This window comes from Pocillopora damicornis, chromosome 2, assembly GCF_964200805.1.
Source record: "Pocillopora damicornis chromosome 2, jaPocDami1.2, whole genome shotgun sequence".
NCBI lineage: Eukaryota > Metazoa > Cnidaria > Anthozoa > Scleractinia > Pocilloporidae > Pocillopora > Pocillopora damicornis.
Genome location: NC_142671.1, coordinates 20,371,891 through 20,397,379, shown reverse-complemented (window position 1 = coordinate 20,397,379; position 25,489 = coordinate 20,371,891). Strand labels below are relative to the sequence as shown.

The window sequence follows — 25,489 nt, the reverse complement described above, 5'->3', positions numbered from 1 at the left end:
TCTGGTGGATGAAAACAAACAATCACATGGGAAGAATGTGTAGAGGTAGGTTGCCTGAATATAATAAACACACAGAATAGGAACTTAGTCAAAGATATACCTCATATACATTGAAAAATACAGAAAAATTTTCTCAATTCCTAATTTAAGTCATATCGTCATTTTCTTGCAACATCTGTCTGTAAACATTTTGTCATAATAGTGTTCTTTTATTCAATTTTTGTAAAAGCTTTCCATCAATAAGAAAGGCTAGACTTTGTACCACTTTACTTATTCTCTCTTTTTTGATTAAATTACCCCCACTTTAATTATAGAAGTTTCACTAAATTTACTTCTCGATCCTTGTTCAGTTGATAATTAGACATGCAATTCGACACGACCTGACTCCCGACCTGTTAACTGTATTTCCCGCGTTTTATACTTGCCTGCCGCCATTTTCCCGCCAATTTTATTTACGAGACCCAGAAAGCCTGGGAGTAAATGCATTTCAACATGGCGACTGATAAGAATTGAGTTTAGCGGAGGTAAAAGACGTATTTTAAGATAAACTACCCACGACCACTTCGTTTTTTATATCATCAACCTTTTAGAACAACTTTTCCTTCGTTTTATCACAAAAATGGGGTGCAAGGGGCTACAAATGCAGCAAAACATTGAGAAGGTGGCCGTGCTGTACATTGGCAACTTTGTGCAGGTTTGTCTCTTAAACTGTTTCCTAAATGATCATGTACGTAATCAGTTAACTCGGTAGAGTCTCGCTGTTATCTGACTGTTTTTGTGGGTCTCTTTGTGCCGTAAACATCACTCTAGCGGGAAATTTAAACCTTTGCGGTCACGGGCACGTGGTCTGTTGTTTTTAACATTAATGAACAAAGTTTGCAGTATCGTATCAAATAATCCCCAAGGTTAGACTGTTAGGAAATGACAAAAATTTATGTGTGGCTCAAAGTCTGTCCTAAATTTTGTAATTTACGCTGTAATTAATTCAGGCCCTAATCCTCGCTGGGTTTTGAACCTCTTGCCGTAAAAAGCCTTCAAATGACTTGATTCCTTTCCAAACAATAACTGGATGAATAATCAAAGTCGAGGTAGAGGTTATCAGTCAAAGCAGAGGCTGATAACCTTTATCGAGACCTTAATAATCTGGATTCATAAAAACCGAATCAAATAATTGTTTAATTATACATTGTACGGAAAAAAAATAGTCATGACAAGAAGTGGAACTGGTAATTTATTTCTAAAATTGTAAAAATATACAAATCAGCAACAAAGTTACAAACTTGACATGAATTACCTTAGAAATCATACAGCAAGGTCATACATGACATGATAACCTTTGACTTTTAGTGTACTTGACATGATTATTGTATAATCTGCAGTTAGATTATGTCTTAGGCGCTGATTTCGAAAATTCACTGTACACTTTCAGCCCATCAGAAAAGGGATAGTAAGTGGAATGTATAATAATCTTATCAGTTTGACATATTAGATACGTAGTTTTAACCAATTTCATCTTTATTTTCAAAAAGGACAATACAATTGTCGGGGATTTGTGGGTCAACTTTAGACAGGTTGGAGTGAGGGCAATTCATTCTTAAAGTGATGAATTTTGGAACCCAAAAAGTAACTAGCACATAATTTTTCCTTACAGTTTCATCTGGGAAGGTCACAAGAATGGAGAAAGTGATCACCAACCACCAAAGCTCTTGATTGTTGAACAAATTCTCCTTTTCAGCACCTTAGGAAATGTATAGAGAACAATGTGAAAAATATTCATACCGATGTTTGTGTAAAGGTTTAAAAGCAATATTGATAGCTGAAATTGTTAGACTCTTCGTTTATGACAGTTATAGTGAGCCATTGTTTCAAGAAACACCACACAAAGTAACAAGTAGTCTGCATATCGCAAATTGAAATATTTTGGGACATTCCTTCTTTTGGATCCCCCTTCCCCTATGGAAGATAGTATTGAATTGTTGTTGGTACCCTAAAAGTTTGCATCCAAGGGGTTCAAAATTTTGGTGCACTCCAAGAAAAGACCATTTGCAATAGCATCTTTTGAACCAAGTGATGTTCATTAAGTTTGAATATGTCGCTACAACGGTAAAGTGTAACCAATAATAGAAACAAGGTACGCAATAATCCTCACAGGAGAGCTGCAATTGCAGAAACGAAGCCTGAAAAAAAAATTGATTGAATTCAATTGTTTCGTTAGTATCTCGCGCACTCTTAGGTCTGTTTCTCGTTCGATTGTTTCATTAGCATCTTGTGCACACTTAGGGTTAACTTTTAATCGATTCTCTCGTTAAATTTTCGTTCGTTTTTTTCGCACAACTAGGGTTACATTTCATTTGCTTTTTTCGTTAGTATCTCACACATACTTAGGATTACATTTCATTCGCTGGTTTTGTTCGTTTCCCACGCACACTTAGAATTACGATTCATTCGCTTCTTTCATTAGTAGCTAGCGCACACTTAGGATTATCTTTCATTCGATCGTTTTCGTTAGTATCACGCGCACACCTAGGATTAACTCTCATTCAATTCTTCCGCTAGTATCTCGCTTATACTAAGGATTACCTTCATTCGATCCTGTCGTTAATATCTCGCAGGAACTGAGGATTACATTTCTTTCGATTTTTGGTTAATATCTTTTGCACACTTGCGATTACATTTCATTTTTTTTTTTTTGTATCGTGCGCTTCCTTCCGATTACTTTTCATACAACTGTTTCCTTCTACGTCGTGCTTTCTTAGGATTCTCTTTGTTTCGGATTAGCCTTCAATCGATGCTTTTGTTGAGTTTTTTGTTAGTTTTTTGCGCACAATAAGGATTACCTTTCACTCGCTTCTTTCGTTAGTATCTCGCGCCTACTAAGGATTACATTTCATTCGCCTGTTTTGTTAGTATCCTGCGCACACATAGAATAACGTTCATTCGATTGTTTCGTTATTATCACGCATGCTCTTTGGATTAAATTTCATTCAATTATTTCATTAGTATCTTGCTTACACTTAGGATTGCTTCGCTAATATCTCGCGCAAACCGAGGATTACATTTCATTCGATTGTTTTGTTAATATCTTGCGCACACAAGGTTTACATTTCATTTGCTCCTCTCCATAGTATCTTGCGCTTACTTACGACAACTTTTCATACGATTTTTTTCGTCACTACGTCATGCACTCTTAGGATTCTCTTTGTTTCGATTGAATCATTTTCATTCTCATTTCATTCGTTAGTGACTCGCACGCTCTAAGAGTCTCTTTTATTTCTTTAATTCGTTAGTATATAACGCACACCTAAGATTACATTTCATTCAATTTTTTCGTTAGTATTTCGCGCACACTGAGGATTAGATTTCATTCGTTTGTTTCGTGTGTGCATCGCGCAAACTTAGGATTACCTTCATTTCATTGTTTAGTTAGTATCTCGTGTAGACTTAGCATTATCTTAGTATCTCGCACACAGTTAGGATTACATCTGATTCGGTTGTTTCGTCGGTATATTATGTACACTTAGGATTACACTTCATTTAATTGTTTTCTTAGTATTTTGCGCACAGTTAGGATTACATTTCGTTCTCTTGTTCTGTTAGTTTCTGGGGCACAACAAGGATTACATTTCATTCGATGTTTTTATATTTTTGCGCACACATAAAATTACATTTCATTCGCTTGTCTTTAGTACCTCGGGCACACCTAGAATTACATTTCATTCCCATGTTTCGTTAGTATGTAGCCCATACTTAGGATTATCTTCAGTGGATGGCTATGCGCGAGCTGAAGATTACATTTCATTCGATTGTTTCTTAAGTATATCGCGCACACTTAGAATTACATTTCATTCTCTTATTTTGTTAGTATCTTTCCCAGACTTGTTTCGTTAACATTTCGCGCGAACTGGGGATTATCTCTCATTCAATTGTTTTGTTAGGATCTTGCGCACACTTAGAATAACATTTTACTAGATCGTTTCCGTATTACCTCGCGCGCTCTCAGGATTCTCTTTTGGCTGTATCATTAGTTTCTTGCGCATTCTACGTATTTTCTTTCATTCGACTGACTCGTTAGTATCTCTCTCACTCTCAAATTCTCTTTTATTCCTTTGGTTCGCTAGTATATTGCGCACACAAACGATTAAATTTCATTCGTTTGTTTCGTTACTATCGTGCGTGCGATAACGAAAACATTTCTTCCGATTTTTTCTTTAGTGTCTTGGGTACGCAAAGGATTAAATTTCATTCGATTCTTCCTGAAGTATGTACCGCACGCTATTGATTATATTTCATTTATTATTTAAGTATATAGTTGTAGGCTAAGGATTACCTTTCATTTGTCCTTTCTTTAGTATCTATATATCCTTGGTATGTAGCACACGCTTAGGATTACATCCCATTCGATTGTTTTGTTAGTATCCAGCGAACGCTAAGGTTTACATTTTATTTGATTACTTCATTAGTATCCAGCGCACGCTAAAGATTACATTTTATTCGATTATTTCATTAGTACGCAACGCACGCTAATGATTACATTGCATTCGGTTGTTTTGTTAGTATCCAGCCCACGCTAAGGATTACATTTCATTCGATTATTTCATTACTATCTGGCACCGGCACGCTAAGGATAACATTTTATTCGATTATTTTGTTACTATCCAGCGCACGCTAAGGATTACACTTATTCGATTGTTTCATTAGTATCCAGCGCGCGCTAAGGATTAAATTTCGTTCAATTGTTTTGTTAGTATCTAGTGCACGCTAAGGATTACATTTTATTGGATTGTTTTGTTAGTATCCAGCGCACGCTAAGGATTACATGTTATTGGATTGTTTTTTCAGTATCCAGCGCACGCTAAGGATTACGGTTTATTCGATTGTTTTGTTAGTATCCAGCACACGCTAAGGACATAGAGAATATTACATGGCCGCGCGTGGATACGAATTTTATCTTCGAGTGCTGAAAGTATCTCTCACGAGTGAGCTTTGCTCACTCGTGAGAGATACTATCAGCACGAGAAGATAAAATTGGTATCCTCAAGCAGCCATGTAATGTTCTATTTATTATATAGGTACTGATGAAATTCCAACATAAAAGACAACTTTTTTTTAGTGTGTTTGCATCTTCTTCCCCCTTGATGAATTTTTCAACATCACTTTCCGAGACTTCGGCAAATCTTCCTGAGTGTTCTTCAAGCTCGGAAAAAGTAACGAGAAGGCAGCTTATCGAGAAAGTCACCGGTAACTGTACCGTCCTAGCACCTCGAAGCCATTCGATTGTTTCGTTAGTATCCAGCGCACGCTAAGGATTACATTCCATTCGGTTGTTTCGTTAGTATTCAGCGCACGCTGAACTACATTTTAATCGATTGTTTTGTTAGTATCCAGCGCACGCTAAGGACTACATTTTAATCGATTGTTTTGTTAGTATCCAGCGCGCGCTAAGGATTACGTTTCATTCGATTTTTTCATTAGTATCCAATTCACGCCAAGGACTACATTTTATTCCATTTTTTTTGTCGGTATCTAGCGCGCTAAGGATTACATTTCTTTCGATTGTTTCGTTAGTATCCACCGCATGATAAGGATTACTTTTCATTCTAGTTTTTTATTAGTACCCAGGGCACACTAAGGATTACATTTCATAGCTTCTTTAGTATCCAGCGCACGCTAAGAATTACATTCCATTCGATTGTTTTGTTAGCATCTAACCCACGCTAAGGATTACATTTCATTCGATTGTTTCGTTAGTATCCAGTGCACGCTAAGGATTACTTTTCATTCTATTTTTTCATTAATACCCAGCGCACACTAAGATTACGTTTCATAGCTTCTTTAGTATCCAGCGCACGCTTATGATTACATTCCATTCGATTGTTTTGTTAGTATGCAGCGCACGCTAACGATTACATTTCATTCGGTTGTTTCATTAGTATCCAGCGCACGCTAAGGATTACATTTCATTCGATTTTTTTGTTAGTATTCAGCGCACGCTAAGGATTGCATTTTATTCGATTGTTTTGTTAGTAGCGTACGCTAAGGATTACATTTCATTCGATTGTTTCATTAGTACCCAGCACACTCTAAGGATTACATTTCATAGCTTCTTTAGTATCCAGCGCACGCTAAAGATTACATTCCATTCGATCGTTTTGTTAGTATCCAGCGCACGCTAAGGATTACATTTCATTTCATTGTTTTGTTAGTATACAACGTACGCTAAGGATCGCGTTCCATTCGATTGTTTTGTTAGTATCCAGCGTACGCTAAGGACTACATGTTATTCGATTGTTTTGTTAGTAACCAGCGCACGCTAAGGATTACATGTTATTCGATTGTTTTGTTAGCATCTAGCGCACGCTAAGGATTACATTTTATTTGATTGTTTTGTTAGTAACCAGCGCACGCTAAGGATTACATGTTATTTGATTGTTTTGTTAGTATCCAGCGCGCGCTAAGGATAACATTTTATTTGATTATTTCATTAGTATTTAGCGCACCCTAAGGATAACATTTTATTCGATTGTTTTGTTAGCACCCAGCGAATGCTGAGGATTACATTCCATTCGATTGTTTTGTTAGTATCCAGCGCACGCTAAGGATTACATTTTATTCGATTGTTTCATTAGTATCTAGCGCACGCTAAGGAAAACATTTTATTCGATTGTTTTTTTAGTATCCAGCGCACGCTAAGGATTACATTCCATTCGATTGTTTCGTTAGTATCTAGCGCACGCTAAGGATAACATTTTATTCGATTATTTCATGAGTATCTAGCGCATGCTAAGGATAACATTTTATTCGATTATTTCATGAGTATCCAGCGCACGCTAAGCTTTACATTCCATTCGATTGTTTTGTTAGTATCCAGCGCACGCTAAAGATTACATTTTATTCGATTATTTCATTAGTATCTAACACACGCTAAGGATTACATTTTATTCGATTTTGTTGTTAGTATCTAGCGCACGCTGAGGATTACATTCCATTCGATTGTTTTGTTATTATCCAGTGCACGCTAAGGATAACATTTTATTCGATTATTTCATTAGTATTTAGCGCACGCTAAGGATAACATTTTATTTGATTGTTTCGTTAGTATCCAGCGCACGCTAAGGAATACTTTTCGTTCTATTTCTTCATTAATACCCAGCGCTCAATAAGATTACGTTTCATAGCTTCTTTAGTATCCAGCGCACGCTTATGATTACATTTCATTCGATTGTTTTGTTAGTATTCAGCGCACGCTAAGGATTCCATTTTATTCGATTGTTTTGTTGGTATCCAGCGCACGCTAAGGAATACTTTTCGTTCTATTTCTTCATTAATACCCAGCGCTCACTAAGATTACGTTTCATAGCTTCTTTAGTATCCAGCGCACGCTTATGATTCCATTTCATTCGATTGTTTTGTTAGTATTCAGTGCACGCTAAGGATTCCATTTTATTCGATTGTTTTGTTGGTATCCAGCGCACGCTAAGGATTACATTTCATTCGATTGTTTTGTTACTATACAGTGCACACTTAGGATTACATTTCATTCCATTGGTTTGTTAATATACAAAGTACGCTAAGGATTACGTTCCATTCGATTGTTTTGTGAGTATCCAGCGCTCGCTAAGGATTACATTTCATTCGATCGTTTTGCTAGTATCCAGCGCACCCTAAGGATAACATTTTATTCGATTTTTTTGGTTAGTATCCAGCGCACGCATAGGATAACATTTTATCCGATTTTTCATTAGTATCTAGCGCACGTTAAGGATAACGTTTTATTCGATTGCTTTGTTAGTATCTAGCACACGCTGAGGATTACATTCCATTCGATTGCTTTGTTAGTATCCAGCGCACGCTAAGGATTACATTTTATTCGATTGTTTCGTTAGTATCCAGCGCATGCTAAGGATTACATTGCATTCGATTGTTTCGTTAGTTTCCAGCGCACGCTAAGGATTACATTTTATTCGATTTTTTCGTTAGTATCCAGCGCATGCTTAGGATTATATTTTATTTGATTGTTTTGTTAGTATCCAGCGCACGCTAAGGATTACATTCCATTCGATTGTTTCGTTAGTATTCAGTGCACGCTAAGGATTACATTTTATTCAATTTTCGTTAATATTTTGCGTATGCTAGGGATTGCATTTTATTAGATTGTTTCTTTAGTGTGTAGTGCAAGTAAGTATTACTTATCACTCGATTGTTTCGTTAGTATCTTGCGCACTTAAAGAATTGCAGTTTATTTGATTTTTTCCTTAGTATGTAGCTTACCCTAAGGATTGCATTTTCCTTCTTTGGTTTTTCTAGTATATAGTGCTTTATGTGGATTTTATTTTATTGGTTTATCTTTATAAGTATTTCGCCTGCGCCAAGTATTACATTATATTCAAATTTTTTTAGTGTCTACCGTGCGTAAAGGATTACGTTTTCTTCGATTGTTTCGTCAGTATTTTGCTTACGCTAAAGAGTACATTACTTTTGATTGGTTTTTGGTAGGAAGCGCATGCCAAGGATTACTTTTTTTGGACTTTTGTATGAAGTGCATGCAAAGGATTACATTTTCTATGATTGTTTCGTTAGTATTTTACGTACGTTAAGGATTATGTTTCGTTCGACTGTTATTTTGGTATGTAGTGCACGCTAAGGATTACATTTCGTTCGATTGTTTCGTTGGTTTGTAACTTGCGTTAAGGATTACATTTCATTGGATTGTTTTATCAGCATCTAGTGCACGCTAAGAATTACATTTTATTCGATTCTTTCGATAGTATAGAGCTCTCGCTAAGGATAACATTTCATTTGATTTGTTTCATTAGTATGCAGCGCACGCCAACTTTACATTTCGTTTTTAATGTTTCGTTAGAATCTAGCGCACTTTAAGAATTGCATTTCATTTCATCCGTTACTAGTATGTAGCACACGCCAAGGATTAAATTTCATTAGATTGGGTTTTTACTATGTATGGCACGCTAAGGATTACATTTTATTCGATTGTTTCGTTAACATTTTGCGTACGCCAAGGATTGCATTTCCTACAGTTTTTTTTTTAGTATGTAGCGCCTTCTAAGCATTATGTTTTAGTCGTTGTTTTTAAGTATTTTACCTTTCTTTAGTATATCGCACAGGTATAGGATTAACTGTTTCTTAATCATGAGGCGCACGCAAAGAGTAGATTTCATTCGATTGTTTCTTTAGCATATAGCACACGCTAACGATTACATATCATTTGATTGTTTCTTTAATATGTGGCGCACGTTAAGGATAACATTTCATTCGATTGTTTCGCGGGTGTATAGCGCAAGCTAAGGATTACATTTCATTCGATTGTTTCTGTAGTATTTAAGGGACGCTAATGATGATATATCATTGGTTTGTTTCTTTAGTGAAAAGCGCACGCTTTATTACATTTTATTCGATAATTTGTTAGTATGATGCGCACGCTGAGGACTGCATTTCATTGGATTGTTTCAATGGTTTGTAGCACACGTTAAGGATTACATTTCATTCGGTTGTTTCGTTAAAATACAGCTTACGCTACGAATTACATTATTCACTTTTTTTTCTTTAGTGGCTTGCGCACACTAAGGATTATATTTCATTCGATTATTTTGTTAGTATGTAGCGCATTTTAAGGATTAAGTTTCACTCATGTGAATTTTTACTATATAGCGCACGCTAAGGATTGTATTTATTCAGTTCTTTCGTGAGTATGTAGTGTGCGCTAAAGATTACATTTCATTTGATTATTTCATCGGTATCTGACGCCCACGAAGGATTACATTTTATTCGATTGTTTTATTAGTATCTAGTGCACGCTATGGATGACACTTTCTTTGATTGTTTTGTTACTATGTAGTGCACGCTAAGGATTACATTTTATTGGATTGTTATGTTAGCATCCAGCGCACGCTAAGGGTTACATTTTATTCGAGTGTTTTAATAGTATCTAAAGCGCGCTAAGGATAACACTTTATTCGATTGTTTTGTTAGTATCTAACGCACGCTAAGGATAACATTTTATTCCATTGTTTTGGTAGTATCCAGCGCACGGTAAGGATTATATTTTATTCAATTTTTTGTTAGTATCTAGCGCATGCTAAGGATTACATTTTATTCGATTGTTTTGTTAATATCTAGCGCACGCTAAGGATATATATGTTATTTGCCGGCTGGGAGGTCCGTATGCTGAAAAACTGTGACCGATTACATTTGATAATTTTGTTTGACTGTTTTGTTAGTATCCAGCGCACGCTAAGGATTACATTTTATTCCATTGTTTTGTTAGTATGTAGCGCACGCTAAGGATTACATTTTATTCCATTGTTTTGTTAGTATCCAGTGCACGCTAAGGCTTACATTTTATTCCATTGTTTTGTTAATATCTAGCGCACGCTAAGGATTACATTTATTCCATTGTTTAGTTAGTATCCAGCGCACGCTTAGGTTTACATTTTATTTTATTGTTTTGTTGATATCCAGCGCACGCTAAGGATTACATTTTATTCCATTGTTTTGTTAGTATCTAGCGCGCGCTAAGGATAACATTTTATTCCATTGTTTTGTTAGTATCTAGCGCGCGCTAAGGATAACATTTCATTCCATTGTTTTGTTAGTATCTAGCGCGCGCTAAGGATTATATTTTATTCGATCGTTTTGTTAATATCCGGCGCGCGCTAAGGATTACATCTTGCGCGATTGTTTCGTTAATATCTAGCACGCGCTAAAAATAACTTTCTATTCCTTTTTTTCCCCGTAGTATCTCTCGCACGCTCACGATTACATTTCATTTGATTTGTTTCATCAGTATCTAGCCACCTCTTAAAACCAGATTTAATTTGATTGTCTCGCTAGTAACTTGTGCGCGCTAAGGATTACATTTTATTTGGTTGTTTTGTTAGTATGTAGCGTACGCTTAGGATTACATTTAATTGGATTGTTTTATCAACATCTAGCGCACGCGTAGAATGTGATTTTTTTAAGTAAGTACATAGTTCTCGCTAAGGATCACATTTCATATGATTTGTTTCATTAGTATGCAGCGCATGCTAACTTTACATTTCATCTGATTGTTTCGTTAGAATCCAGCGCACTCTAAGAAATGCATTTCATTTCATCTTTATTTAGTATGTAGCACACGCTAAGGATTAAACTTCATTAGATTAGGTTTTTACTATGTAGGGCACACTAAGGATTACATATCATTCGATTGTTTCGTTAGCATTTTGCGAACGCCAAGGATTGCATTTCCTTCGATGGTTTTTTTTTTGTATGTGGCGCCTTCTAAGGATTATATTTTAGTCGTTGTTTTAAGTATTTTGCCTTTTTTTAGTATGTTGCGCAGCCTAAGAATTAAATTTCATTCAACTGTTTCGTAATAATGTAGCACACATTAAGAGTAGATTTCATTCTATTGTTTTTTAGCATACAGCACACGCTAAGGATTATATTTCATTTGATTGTTTCTTACTGTATCTAACGGAAGCTAAGGATTAAATTTTACTCGATTGTATGAAGCGCACGCTAATGATTAAATATCATTTATTTATTATTGTTCTTCAATATGTAGTGCACGCGAAGGATAACATCTCATTCGATTTTTTCGTTAGTATGTTCCGCACGCTAAGGATAGAATTTCTTTCGATTATTTCATTAGTATATAGCGCAAGTTAAGGATTGCATTTCATTTGATTGTTTCGTTAGTGTTTAGTGCATGCTTAGGTTTACATTTCATTCGATTGATCCGTAAATATTAAGTGCACTTTTATTATAACGTTCTATTTGATTGTTTTGTTAGTATCTTGTGCCTACTAAGGATTACATTTTATTTGATTGTATCGTTAGTATGTAGCGCACACTAAGAGTTATATTTCATTCGATTGTTTTTTAATATAAAGTGTACGCTTAGGATTACATTTTATTTGATTGTTTCTTTAGTATGAAGCGCAAACAGTGATTACCTATTAGTTGATTCTCTCTTTACTATTTAGCGCACACTAAGGATTACATTTTATTCGATTGTTTGGTTAATATCTTGCGCACGCTAAGAATTACATTTATTCGATTGTTTCGTTAATATCTTGCGCACGCTAAGAATTACATTTCTCTCGAATGTTCTGTTAGTATCTCGCGCACACTTTGAATTACAATTTATTCTATCTTTCGCTAGGATCTCTTGCACGCTAAGAGTTACATTTTATTCCATTGTTTCTTTAGAAAGTAGCGCTCGCTAAGGATTACATATCATTCGATGGTTTGTTAGTTTTTTGCGTGTGCTGAGGATTACATTTCATTGATTCTTTTCGTTAGTATGTAGCGCACGTAAAGGATAACATATTAGATAGTTTGTTAATTTTTGCGTGCGCTAAGGATTGCATTTCATTCGATTCTTTGGTAGTATTTAGCGCACGCTAAGGATTACATTGCAATGGATGTTTTGTTAGTTTGTTGTGCACGCTAAGGATTGTATTTTATTCCATTCTTCAGTTGGTATATAGCGCACGATAAGGATTGCATTATAATCGGTTGTTTCGTTAATATATAGCGCTGACTAAAGATTACATTTAATTTCATTCTTTCGTTAGTATGCTAACTGTACTTTTCATCTGATTGTTTCGTCGGTATCCAGCGCACTTTAAGAATTGCCTTTAATTTGATTCTCTCGTTAGTATTTTGCGCACGCCAAGGATTACATTTTATTCGTTTGTTTGTTAATATTTAGCGTGTCCAAATGATTTTATTTCCTTCGATGATTTTTTCAGTACCTAGCGCCTGCTATAGATAACATTTTATCATAAAAACAACGGTATTATACAAGGACTTCCAGCCCTTAGAAAAGCTGGAACAACACGCGTGAAAAAATATCGTATTTTTTTTTCACACGTGTTTGATATCGCCAATCAGCTGCTGACATATCACACGCCTTTCGCGCCCCACGGTCAGGTTGATGAAATGAACGGTGAAGCCTTCACCATTCTTAATCCAAGGTCGTTTGTCGGAATTTTTTTTGGATTATGGCTACCAAAATACCGAAAAATCTGTATCGCTTTCAGTGACGTTCAAACTTTCCTAGAAGGGGAAGAATTTTCATTCTTTTGTTAAGTCGACTTTTCTTGTCAGTGAAGGGCTACTGTGTTTGTAAGATAAACAAAATAATACATGGTTGTTTGTAGATATGAAATTTCTCTTCTCGTGTTCAACTCGACATCTTACTCGTTCGCTGCGCTCACTCGTAAGCTATCGAGTTAAACACTCGAAGAGAAATTCCACATCTTCGCGCGCCCATGTATTATTCTCGATTTAATTTTTTTTTATATAAGTTTTCTGCATACGCAAGGGATTACATTTTCTTCAATTTTTTTTTATGTATACGCAAGCTAAGGATTACATTTTCTTTGATTGTTTCGTTAGTATTTTGCCTACGCTAAGGATTACATTCTATTGCGCGCATTAAGGATAAAATTTCTCTCGTTTGCTTCTTTAGCATCTCGCACACACTTAGGATTGAATCTCATCGGATTTTTTCGTTAGGATTTCGCGCACGCTTAGGATCACGTTTCGTTTGATGGTTTTGTTAGGATATCGCGCACACTTAGGATTAGATGTTATCCAATTGTTTCGTTAGGATCTCCCGCAGGGTTAAGATTACAATTTATTCGTTGTTCCGTTGGTATCTTTAGCGCTCTAAGTAATACATATCATTCGATTTTTTTGTTGTTATCTAGCACACGGTAAGGTTTACATTTCACTCGATTGGAGAAACACGTTTTTCGTCTTGTCACGAGCGTGGGACACAGAAAAAAATTCTGAGTCCTATGAGGAATTTTTTTTCTTTCTCCCACGCTCGTTATAAGACGAAAACATCTTTTCCTATTTATCTACCGAGCTCAAAACTTACCAACTCTCTTATATCTGTCTACGTTTCACTCGATTGTTTCTTACTGCATCTAAGGCCCTCTAAGGATTACGTTTCATTCGTTTGTATCGTTAGTACCTTGCGCACGCCAACGACTGCGTTTTATTTTATTGTTTCTTTAGTGTGTAGCGCATGCTAAGGATTACATTTCACTGGATTATTTCATTAGTATCTAGCCCAGACTTAGGGTTGCATTTCATTCGATTGTTTTCTTAGTATCTTTCGCACGCTAAGAATTACATTTCTCTCGATTGTTTCGTCAGTATCTCGCGCACACTTATGATTGAATTTCATGCGATTGTTTCGTTAGGATCTTCCGCACACTTACAATTACATTTCATTTTATTTTTCTTTAGGATCTCGCGCACACTTATGATTACGTTTATTTGACCGTATCTTTAGTATGTAGCGCACGCTAAGGGTTACATGTCATCCGATTGTTTCTTTGGTATCTAGCGCACGCTAAGGATCACATTTTATTCAGTTGTTTCTTACTGCATCTAGGCACTCTAACGATTACGTTCATTCGATTGTTTCTTTAGCATTTCGCGCACACTTAGGATTACATTTCGTTCGATTGTTTCGTTAGGACTTTGCCAACACGAAGGATTACATTTAATTCGATTGTTTCGTTGGGATCTCGCGCACACTTAGGATTACCTATCAGTCGATTATTTCGTTAGGATCTCGCGCTCACATATGATTACCATTTATTCGATTTATTTCGTTAGTATCTTATGCACGCTTAAGATTACATTCCATTCGATTGTTTCGTTGGTATCTTGCGCACACTAAGGATTACATTTCTTTTTATTTTTTATTTATTGTATCACATATTTTAAGGTTTCTCTTTCATTGGACTGTTTCCTTGCTATCCTTGTACCCTTAGGATTTGTTAGATTTTTGTGCACTCTCGGGATTACGTTTTATGCGATTGTTTCCCTAGTATCTTGCACATTCTTGGCAAAATGTTTCAGTCCAGTATTTGGTCAGTATGGTCGATTATTTTGTTAGGATGTCGCGCGCACTCAGGATTCCCTGTCAGTCGAATATTTTGTTAGTTTCTCGCGCACTCATAGGATTTAGTATCTCGTGTATACTTAGGATTGTTTCTAAGCGTAAAGAATACTTCCGCTTAGTCATAAGTTATATGTTTTTTCATATTTCCATGAAGTATGACGCGCAATTACCTGTTCACATTTTTTTATCGTTTTCTCTCCAATTATTGTTCATTAGGTAAACTGTTGTTTCTTGGAAGAATGCAGCCATCGAGGAATTGTTAGTGATGCCATCGTAGCAGCGTAGAAAGGAAGGAGAAATTGGACTTTGGGATGGATCAGCCAGTCTTCATGAAATCTGTGTAGAGATGAAGACAGAACTCCGAGTGAATCACAATGTGACGTGATGATACGCAATATGACATCAAAACGCATGCGTTTTAAACTGAGCCCCGAAGGACGAGAGTTCTTAGACAGTTCTTATTATGTACTGAAACACCCCCTTAAAATTCGTTTCATTCAACTGTGGCACACAGTTTCACCCACCTGGCACCGGCTGTTCGAAGGGTGACTAACGCTATTGGAGAAATCTCTATCCGGTGGATGGCACAGTACGTTTTGTTAAAGCTTATCCATTGGATAGTGATTTATGCATTGGATAGCATCATTTCTCCTTTGATCAACTAGATTCTGAATAACAAGCGCTCTCATCTCCCTTGATTCTCTCTAAAGACATGTAAAAATTGCAATCTTTGCTCTAACTTGCTCTGCGGGAAGATGAAAATGACGCAGTGAAGAAGTAATATTTGCTCGAAATCTCTTTTATCAGCTCAAGATATTAAACTTATTTCGGAAACATGCTGTATGGTTATTCATTCACGTAGGGATTCGGTCTAATTCTTGAAATGGTTCCTTTGAAATGCAGCTGGATTAGCGCTGTAAGTGGCCTGCTTTACATAGTCACACAAAGCACTCAGAGCTCTTGCGTTACGTGACCAAATAACGGCTACAAGGCAAGGTGGGTGAATTGAAAGGGAAATTTTTATCGGAGTTGTATTATGATATTTTTAACCGTCTTGTATGAAAGATGATTGCCTTGCGATAGAAGGAAACCTTTGACTACACGAAAAACATGGCTTTAAGGAGAATTCACACAACGAACGTTTTAAAGGAGCAAGGATGAGAAAGTTAAACACGACAATGCAGAAACAGAGTTTAAACATTGGCTAATTTGTGAAAGATTCGCAAAGCCGCGTAGCTCTTTCATTCTCAGTTTTCGGACGACTTTGACCCCCGGCAGTCTAAGTTGAGCGAATCTTACCTCGACTACGATCACGTGCTCGTAACCATCAGTGAGAATTAAGTATTCCACGTTCAGCGAAGAAGCAAAGTATGTGTTCCAAAACTGACTTTGGTCAGGAGCCCATCAGTAATGGGCTCTTGTTTTGATATCATACTGTGATATCAATGAAATCAAGATTTTTGTACTGATACTGTGGTTGCTGTTTTACTGAAAAACTCATCTGAGGTAGCGATGCAGATCCTTGAAACCATTTTCATCTTAAGTAATATGACCTGCTCTTTTTCTATATCTACTTCCAGGAAGCAGGAGATTCGCACTCCCCGTACTCTTCATAATTTCCATTAAGTAAACGATAGCTTAAAGGATCATTTATCCCAGGAGGATGGAGGTTAAAAACTATGCGCTGTCACACTCCCAGACCACACCCCCTAGAATGAATGGTTCAGGCTCAAAACGAGGTTTGTGTACAGTGATTGAAGGCGCAATCAAAGTTCCTGACAACCACTACAATCGTAAAATGCTCTTTTAATTATTTTCCTCAGATGTTCATCTTGTCCTCTTTTACTACCTCTTTAAAATTTTATCCCATCAAGAAAATCATTTGAGCCCGCTGACATAATCAAGTAGCCTCTCTGTTTTCTTCACACCCCGCTGTGAAAAATGTTTTTTTTTCTCCCATAAAATATTGCAGATGAGCCTGTAGCGATGTGTGATCGACGCCTACTTGGCAATTTTGTGGTCCCAATTTCGATTTTCCGTGCAATGAAAGTAAATAACTTTAAAATCAAATAAATAGATATTGTCCTTTTTATCTGTTTCACTTTTTTTTATTTATAATTTATTTTGCGTACAGAAAGATAATTACGAATGCTTACCTTAGATATGAAAAAAATTTTACAGTGCTTTGTTCTCCTTCTCTTATCCACTAAAAATCGCAGTTTTTCTCTAATTCTTTTATGCCTAGGGACCAGGCATTATTTGTCGCTCGGGAGGGGGGAGGAGACGTAGGGAATCACAAGATTTCAGGGGTACGGGAGGGGGATCAGTTGTCGCCAACAGAATGCAAAAGTCGGACTTAATATTTTCCATCTTGACAGTAGACAGAAGGCCAGCACAGCAGCAACTGTTTTGAACTGAGCCTTAAATTTACCCAATTCTTCCGAAGGCAAAAAGTGGGAACATAATAGAGTTTGTACAGCTCTGGAATCCAAAGTTATCCTTCTAAGTTCATTTAAAACATACAGATTATAATGACCCGATCCTCGACAAGCATATCCCCAGGGGAACTTGTTGAAATGTTTCTCAAGATGGTTGAACCACCCGACTCACCCAAGTCTTTCGCTTCTCTTCGTTACATCAAAGGCATGCCCGAACCTTTAACACGCGCTCTCTCTAAACAAACCATTGTCCACCCCACAACGACGGTTCCCGGCCTCGAAGTTTCGACCTTCGCTAGATTCTCAGACAAACGTCGTACAAAAAATTCCTTGTGCCAAATATTCGTGGTGCTACATTGGAGAAACGGCAGAGCTTTCCAAACTAGAAAAAAAAAGGACATTTCTGAAATGTCAAAATAGTGACCAAAGGCTGAACTTCCCCGGAATTCCGAAAAGCCTGACGTGTTTCCTCGTAGCATCTGGAATTTCCCGCGTTTTCGCGCATTGTTGTTCGTGAAACGTGCGCGTTTCATCGTTGTGGAGGAGAGCTGGGCATAGGACTGAGCTCTCCAACATGGCGGGGCATTGCGAAAGATATTGTGAGAACTGCAAGGAAATGACAGCTTACTTTGGCACAAGGCCCGGAATTAGAGGACTACTCAGCTTCTCTGCAACTTTCCTTTGCTTAGTGATATATAGATATAAGAAGGAAGGAAGAGAGGCCGAAAAACATAGAGATGAAGACCACTCAGTTTCCGAAGTTTATGCCAGATTGACAGCAAGAGGTAGGTAAAGAAAACTTTAAAAAATTACACTTTTTAAAAATTTGCTTAATCTGTGTAATATATAATATTACTGGCATAGTAGGCTTAAAATGGGTGAATTATTCCGATATTTTTGAGAGGAGTATAGCTGCAAATTTGAATATTTAAATCTGGATACCTCTGGACACGTGGTGTTGTTTTTGTTGTTATAGGAGTTCTTTCAGGCGTGAATGTTAATGTAGTTTTTTTCGTGTGGGACAGGAACTCATTCAGTAGATCCTTCAGTGGATCCTTCGGGTTTAACGTCACGCTATGTCCCTCCCATGATGATCCCAATGAAAGGCTGTACTGTTCTTGATACAGCCTCAAATCAGCACATCTTACAAACCGGTAAAACATCGTGCGAACTTCCATCTCATCTCCAAATTTATGCTTATGTCTCAAATTACTGAAAAAGTGATAGCTTCACAATTGATTGAACACAGTTGCAATAACTTGTCTCAGGGTGATCTTCCCATCAGTATTTAAGAACTTTTATTGTCCGGAGACTGCTTTAGTTAGAGAATGTAATTATGTCATCATAGATACCGATAGGAATGAGACAGTTATTGTAAACACAGCACCCAAGTTTGGCAACTCAAAGTTTGGGAAAGAGGTTTTTGAAAGAAATCAAAAGAAAGCTTGAGAGCAGTCTTGAGAAAGTTGCTGTATATTGGTTGCTTTATCAAAGTTACACACATGGAAATTCACCAATATTGAAAACAGAGAATACTTTAGTCCCTAGCTATAACTTTACCTGTGATGGTATGTACATCGTATCTACCAATTTGACTCATACTCGATCTTATGCTGGTATTGTTTAAAGAGTTACTTTTCATTTAAATGAGTGTCACTCATTTCTCTTTGCTTTGCTTGAACAGTGCATTAGAAAAAAACTCCACTGTTTGTGTTGTTACTAAACAGTTTAGGGCTCTACACACGCCTGATTTTTAAGCACTTACACTGGCTCCCTGTAGAGCAGCAAATTATTATCAAAGTTCATTGCTTACACACAAGGGATTGAATTATCTTGCACTTGCATATATCAGTCATCTATTGGTTCCTCTAATGCCCTCTATAAGTATCTTTTAGAATTTCAAAAGACCAAGTTGAAAACCTAGGGTAACAGGGCTTTCTTAGTTGCTACACCAAGGCTAAGGAATAATTTACCTTAAGAAATTTTAACAAGGCCATCAGTCAGTGTCTTCAAATCACTTTTACAGTAAATTGTGCGAGTGTAAAGACTCATCTCTTAAGCACTACTTATGGAAAGTTTTACATTATCAGTTATTTTGCAAAAAGGGATACAGATACAAGTATATGAAATTGATTATATGAGTGGTGGTTAATTAAAGGATTGATCAATTACATGATAAATTATAATGATTCTCATCAGCTGATTTTCCTTTTGAAAAACCCACTTTCTTGTGAGGTGTCTTAGCTGGAGTGGCTTTGCATTCGATACAGTGTGGTAAATTTGGTGCAGAGAATGTTTATTGCTAAGGAGATTTTGTTATAGGAATGAGGGTGGACATGTTTTAAAAATTTTTAATTCCATTACCAGGTATCATGCCATCATATCAAATTGGGTAAACATACATAGCAACATAATTTCCATGGTAAAATGTCAAACTTTGCAGTAGCAAACAAGGGGATTGTGTGCATATATTGGTAGAGTCACAAAAGATGAATCAGCAAAATACTCAATGTAGAGTAAGAAGCATGTGATTGTAGATAAGGTGTCATGAGGGGTCTATAGATATTGAGAAGATCGTGTTGTACATTTTGAGGTGATCTTTTGATTAAGGTTATGATTTCACTAGTTTAAAGGGTAACATGAATTAGATGATTCTTGTAAGATATTTTAATCTTGATTATATTTCCAAGCTACTGGAAGTTTCCATGCAGTCAGGGTAAGATTCATCTTTTGTTTGCAATCAAAAATAGTGATTTTTAGTTGATAATTAACTTTTCATTAAGCAAGGCAAGAGTGGGTGTCATTGAAATTTGTATTTTGCTGGTTTTATTTCTGAAGATGGAGGCAATACTTTGCAAAAAACTTAGTGTTAGTTTAGTTTCTTAACAATTTGGCAAGAATATGGGTTATTTCCACTCATTTTAGAGACTATTGTGAAAATTATTTTTCTTTGTCACTTATTTTGGGAAGGTGGCATTTTCTTTGTTCAGGCTCTGCAAAGTTTTATTGAAGAATACCTTAGACTGATAGCACTCTTGTAAAATTGTGACAGGGTAAGTCTTGGTGGACATGGATTTGGCAATTTTAATTACTGGATACTTCACTAGGGTAATAAGTTTTTCTTTTTTAGAAACAATTTTTCTAAGTACACAGTTATACTGTACACTGTAGTTCACAGTAGAAGATGGCAAAAATACAGATAGAAAGGGTAGCAATGAAATGGCTACTCTGAACGATCCAAACTTTGGTTTTACTGCATTTATTACTCTTAAAGCAACAAACTCTTAAGGGCTTTAAGGACTTTAATGATTTTGCTAGTGCTATTTCTGTCTTTTGCACACAGCTTGTTTGATTGATGCAATACTCAGATAAGGTAGTAGGATTTAGTTTGAAATCTAGAAACCAAAAAAAGTCAAACCATAGTGAATTACTAATCAGTTATTTGATGGTTTAACATATAATACAAGCAGACATTTTGCTCACTGGTAAAACAAATCACAGCCTTTCATGTGTTAAACAAGGGAATGAGGTTTATTTGTTTGAGCTTTCATATCCTTAATTTTCCCTTTAGTCAATGGTACTGCTTGTTATGGATGGACATGTCTACTCAAATAATAACACACAGCAAGTATTCATTAAATAAATTGTGGACTGTTTCCTGTTAGGATCTGTATTTCCCATTGCACTTTGATGCAAAGCTCTAACCAAAGTGTTGGATCGGATCTGAGCCGTTAGACAGCTGGATGGGGAAGTGTCCCAGATGATCATTACCCAGAAAATATGGTTTCACAAAAAAATATTTCTGTCTACCAGGTAGTGATTTGTCTGCTGGATAGCATTGTCCAATTTTCAAACAAACGGGATCAGTGCAATATGATTACTATGAAATACTGGGCAATCAGTACAAGCAGTTGGCTAACCAACTGGACTCTAAATGAAAAAGGATGGCTTAAAGACCTAGCTGGAGTTAATGTGTTATGTTGAAACATCTTATTTTGGAAAAGTAGTTAAGTAATACTCTCAGTCTCTTCAAATAGTTGTCATGGTAAAGCTTTTGGATAAACTTTGGCTGCATGGGCTACTTACAGTGTACCGAGAGAGGCAAATGAATAATGTCAAAATAAGCTACCATGATACTGATAGAATGCAATTTGTTTTGATTAAAGAGTGTTACATGTAGTAATTCAATAATGTGTCTTTATTTAAGGTTCACCATAAAAGCACGAGCCAAACATCTTGAGCCAAAAAATGACAGTGAAAAGTATTGACAGATTGATGATGACTGACAACAACAATGCAAATGAAAGGTGACTTAATTTTTAGTTTCAAGGTAGTCTATCAAATTTTAAACTAAATGTGGGTACAGTTGGCTCTAGGTTCCTTCACAATATGATGACTTACTGACTGAAGGATTGACTGGCTGACTAGCAAGCTGGTTGTATGGCTAACTGACAGAGAGGCTGATTGACTGACTAACCGACTGACTGACAAGCCAACTCGCTGGCTGCATCATTAGTTTACTGACTGGCTTGCAGGCTGACTGGCTGAGTGATTGACTGACAGAGGGACTGACTGGCTAACTAACCAACTGACTGACCAGCCAACTGGCCGGCTGTCGTGTTAGTTTACTGACAGGCTTGCAGGCTGACTGGCCGGCTGGCTGGGTGGTTGACTGATGGAGGGACTGACTGACTGAACAACTTACTTACTGACTGACTGGTTTATTCTGGGGGTGTGGGATAAGGAGGGCACTGAAAAAGAAGACAGGTTAGCTGCCTTTCTTTTAATGGCAATATCTTTTGCCAACTTGATGCATAGATTTTGCATACTTGAATCCTGGCCATAAGAATCGAGTATCTAAGCAGTTTTTGTGTTCCCATTCGCTCTTAAGAGCAGACCGTGTCATAAAGCCTGTAGATGTGTGGTAAAGAAGCGTTTCAACCAATAACATTTAAGGCTTTCCATTACTTGCTTAGCTAATTAAAAATTCTATCTTGGTGACGTAATGCCTGAATAATTTTGTATTGTTCACGATATAGTATTACCGTTTTTTGGGCCAGAATAATCAGGTAGAATTTTCAGTTAGAATGGAATTCTCTCTTCTTTAGAGGGGTGGTGAGGAAATTGGCCAGGGGAGTGACATAGATTTTACACTGCAGTGACATGGAGTTTACTTTGGCTCTACTTTATTTTCTAGTTTAAGTTCTTTCCCTGGAGCTGTATAGTATATAATAATTTACATACAGTATCAATCTGGCAGACGTTTTCACTCGCAGGTAAGTTTTGTAGAAACTGTCTTTTTCAGGTAGGCAGTGGTTTCTATGAAGAGTAGTTTATGATGTCAACCGGGATGGAAGGTTACAAGATGATGTGTTGATATACTGATTACAGGTTAGAAAGTTCTACATCTTACTCAGTCCATGGTTTTATTCCACAGAAGCCAATTAGGACTTTCCATGTGATAGTGAGATGCTGTCCACTTACTTTTGATCGTATATCATTCTCACTACAAGAAATTGCTTGGATAAGTAGTCTTTTGGTCAGATCTCAATAATAAAAAAACCATATTAGGACTTGAATAGCTTGAAAAGTTGATCCTATCGCTAAAGGCAAACTAAAATTGAACTACATAAAGGTCCAAAATAACTGCAAGGTTTGGCTTTAGTGCCGGAACGTCTTGAAATTTTAGCATCTGCAGTTTTTGCTTCTTTTTCCTGCCTGTCAAATCAGAGAGTACACATTGATTTCCACTGTTGTTATTTCCTAAACATGTAATTGAAGTAACTAAAAAGTCAACCACTGTCAATTTTAGTGTTGAACAAAATTAATAAAATGAAATTGAGTTAGTCAAATTCAAGTCATACAATTCCACAGGTGTTTCTTCATGGCCTAAAATTTCGCCAAAATATGTTTTCATGTTATCCATAATTACTGAAAATTTGCTTTACAGCATAGAGAATTGTGTAGCCATTTCAAAAAGCCATGTGCAAAACGCAAATTGTAATATGCAAAGTCCATGCCAAAAGCAGAATTCACGCTACCTGAGGGATTTTACAGCTCTTCACTTACAGTTTCGCCCTTCTCTCTTTCTTTCCATCATTGCTTACTTATTTCATAAAAGAGATGCATTCTCCATTCTAATAAATTTATACTTTGTGAATTTCTAAAACTCAAAGACTTGAACAGTACACTGAACCTGGTTTCGTATTAAATGATGTTTATTTTCTGCCCGTTCACATAGAAGTACAGGTTACATTTGTAATGTTAAACTTTCTACAGATTTCTGAATGAAGCAAATAATAAAGATTGGACCTAAGAAAGGATCAATTAGGAAAAGCCATTTTGAAGACTGGCATTTCGTGTTCCTCAGGTGATTAAATATATTTGTCATGCAGTTCACTTCAGATTGCTAGAGAGGAAAAAAAGACCGTAAAAAGTATTTTTAGTCTCTCTTGAAAAAATTAAACGTTTATTCTGATAGCTTTAACGTTATTGGTTTTATTCAATTTATTTTAAATAAAAAAAGACCATGGAAGGGAAGGCAAAAAATTGGGGTAAACGTTGAAATGACTCAAATTCTTGGCCTTGATTTCATTTCTCTGTTTTGCAGGTTTGTTTAACCACCCAAAGCTGGATACCAAGAAACACGATCACCTTAAACATAAAACTAGAGACAAATATCAATCTTAGAAAGAAAGCAAAATTGGATCGACCCCCAATTCAGAGAATAAAATGACAAATTGGGGTTCGATCCATCCACCATCCCCCACCACACCTGCCCCTGCCTCTATTTGATGGTCCTTAAAAATTATCAACACACCCGCCTCTTTTAATACAGTTAATTAGTATTACAGTACAGTATTACAGTACAATATTTAATTTATAGTACAGTAGTTATATTACCATTATTTTTTCAACAATTTTATAATACAGTAATATTACGACAATTTGAGACAGTTGTTTTTCTCCATCCGACCTCCCCCACCACGCCCACCTCTTCAAAACAGTTTTCTTAACTCTGTACAAGCTGTCTACCTTGTGGTAGTAAAATTTATTTTTAACGTATGCGTTATGTGCAACTAAATGTCTGTCTCCGACACATGCGTATTACACGATGGTGTTATCACAAGGTAGACAGCTTTTGCAAATACTTTATTTTTAAAGGATTGAAAACATGTTCTCACCAAACGTCTGCTGTAATACAGATGCGTTATTAAAAGATGTAGGTACCACAATGCAGACAACTCTCACAAATAGTTTAGAAAACTGGCTAATGTACATGATATTTGTCCTTGGTTTCGTTATTGAGGTGGTCTAATCTATGTAGAAACGAAAGACGAAAATTCATTGACAGCACTTGTTATGGTACACATAGCCACACTTGATGACAAGTCCTCCCATCAGAGAACATGTCAAGTTCGGAAAAAAAAAAAAAAAGCATGTATTTAGACAGACGTTTGGCGTTGCGTTTGACGTGAATGTTACTAACACAAGGTAAAATACTTTCATGAAGACTTAACAAAACTGTTTAAAAGCTATAGAAATGGGTGTGAAGAAGAATGGCCGACAGCAAGAGACCACTAACATTCTTGCTTTCTTTCCAAAGTTGATATTTTTCCATGAACATTGCAGGAGTTTTCGTCATAGTGTACAACATGGCTTCGCTCAGCAGAATAAGAAGTATTCTCGCGTCCTCGAATTTCTTTTTTACACAATGGTGACTGAAAGAGGAAAGGCAAGGGGTTATTATTTACTTACAAAAAGGCAATTTTGATAATTTACAATTCACAGACGATTTATGGACCATTGTAAAATAATGACGGAGGCTTCCGTTCGACCATACTACAAAAATTGTAATAGCCACAATCGAAGTTCACATTTTATCTTAAACTTACCTTTTCTGCATCAAACAGACAAAAAAAGCGTAATGATTGCAATTTCATTAAGACCTCTAGTTCTGGTTGGAAATTTTTATTTTTTCTCATCCTAGGCGACACAAAAGAAACTAATTGTTGGACCCGCAAGAAATTAAACACTAACTCATCTTTATCTCATCAATTAAACAGAAAAAATCATTTTGGCCTTACTTGAGGTATTTAGGAGAAAATGTTCAGGAGGAAGA

At 36.4% G+C, this 25,489-nt stretch overlaps 2 long non-coding RNA genes across 9 annotated transcripts; both read left to right on the top strand.

The window, feature by feature from the left end:
- Nucleotides 1-482: 482 nt before the first annotated feature.
- Nucleotides 483-17,111, top strand: LOC113681374 (uncharacterized). Its single transcript, XR_003447188.2, has 2 exons — nt 483-694; nt 15,146-17,111. It is a non-coding gene; the product is annotated as an uncharacterized LOC113681374 (long non-coding RNA).
- A 793-nt stretch (nt 17,112-17,904) lies between these two features.
- Nucleotides 17,905-25,442, top strand: LOC113681338 (uncharacterized). 8 transcript variants are annotated; one of them, XR_016183738.1, is made up of 7 exons: nt 17,931-18,152; nt 20,358-20,420; nt 21,033-21,180; nt 21,575-21,674; nt 22,673-22,758; nt 23,647-23,737; nt 23,978-25,442. It is a non-coding gene; the product is annotated as an uncharacterized LOC113681338 (long non-coding RNA). The 8 variants fall into 8 exon arrangements; XR_016183736.1 differs by lacking the exon at nt 20,358-20,420 and having other exon boundaries at nt 17,905-18,152; nt 23,978-24,314; XR_016183739.1 differs by lacking the exon at nt 23,647-23,737 and having other exon boundaries at nt 17,932-18,152; nt 23,978-24,314.
- The last annotated feature ends 47 nt before the right edge of the window (nt 25,443-25,489 follow it).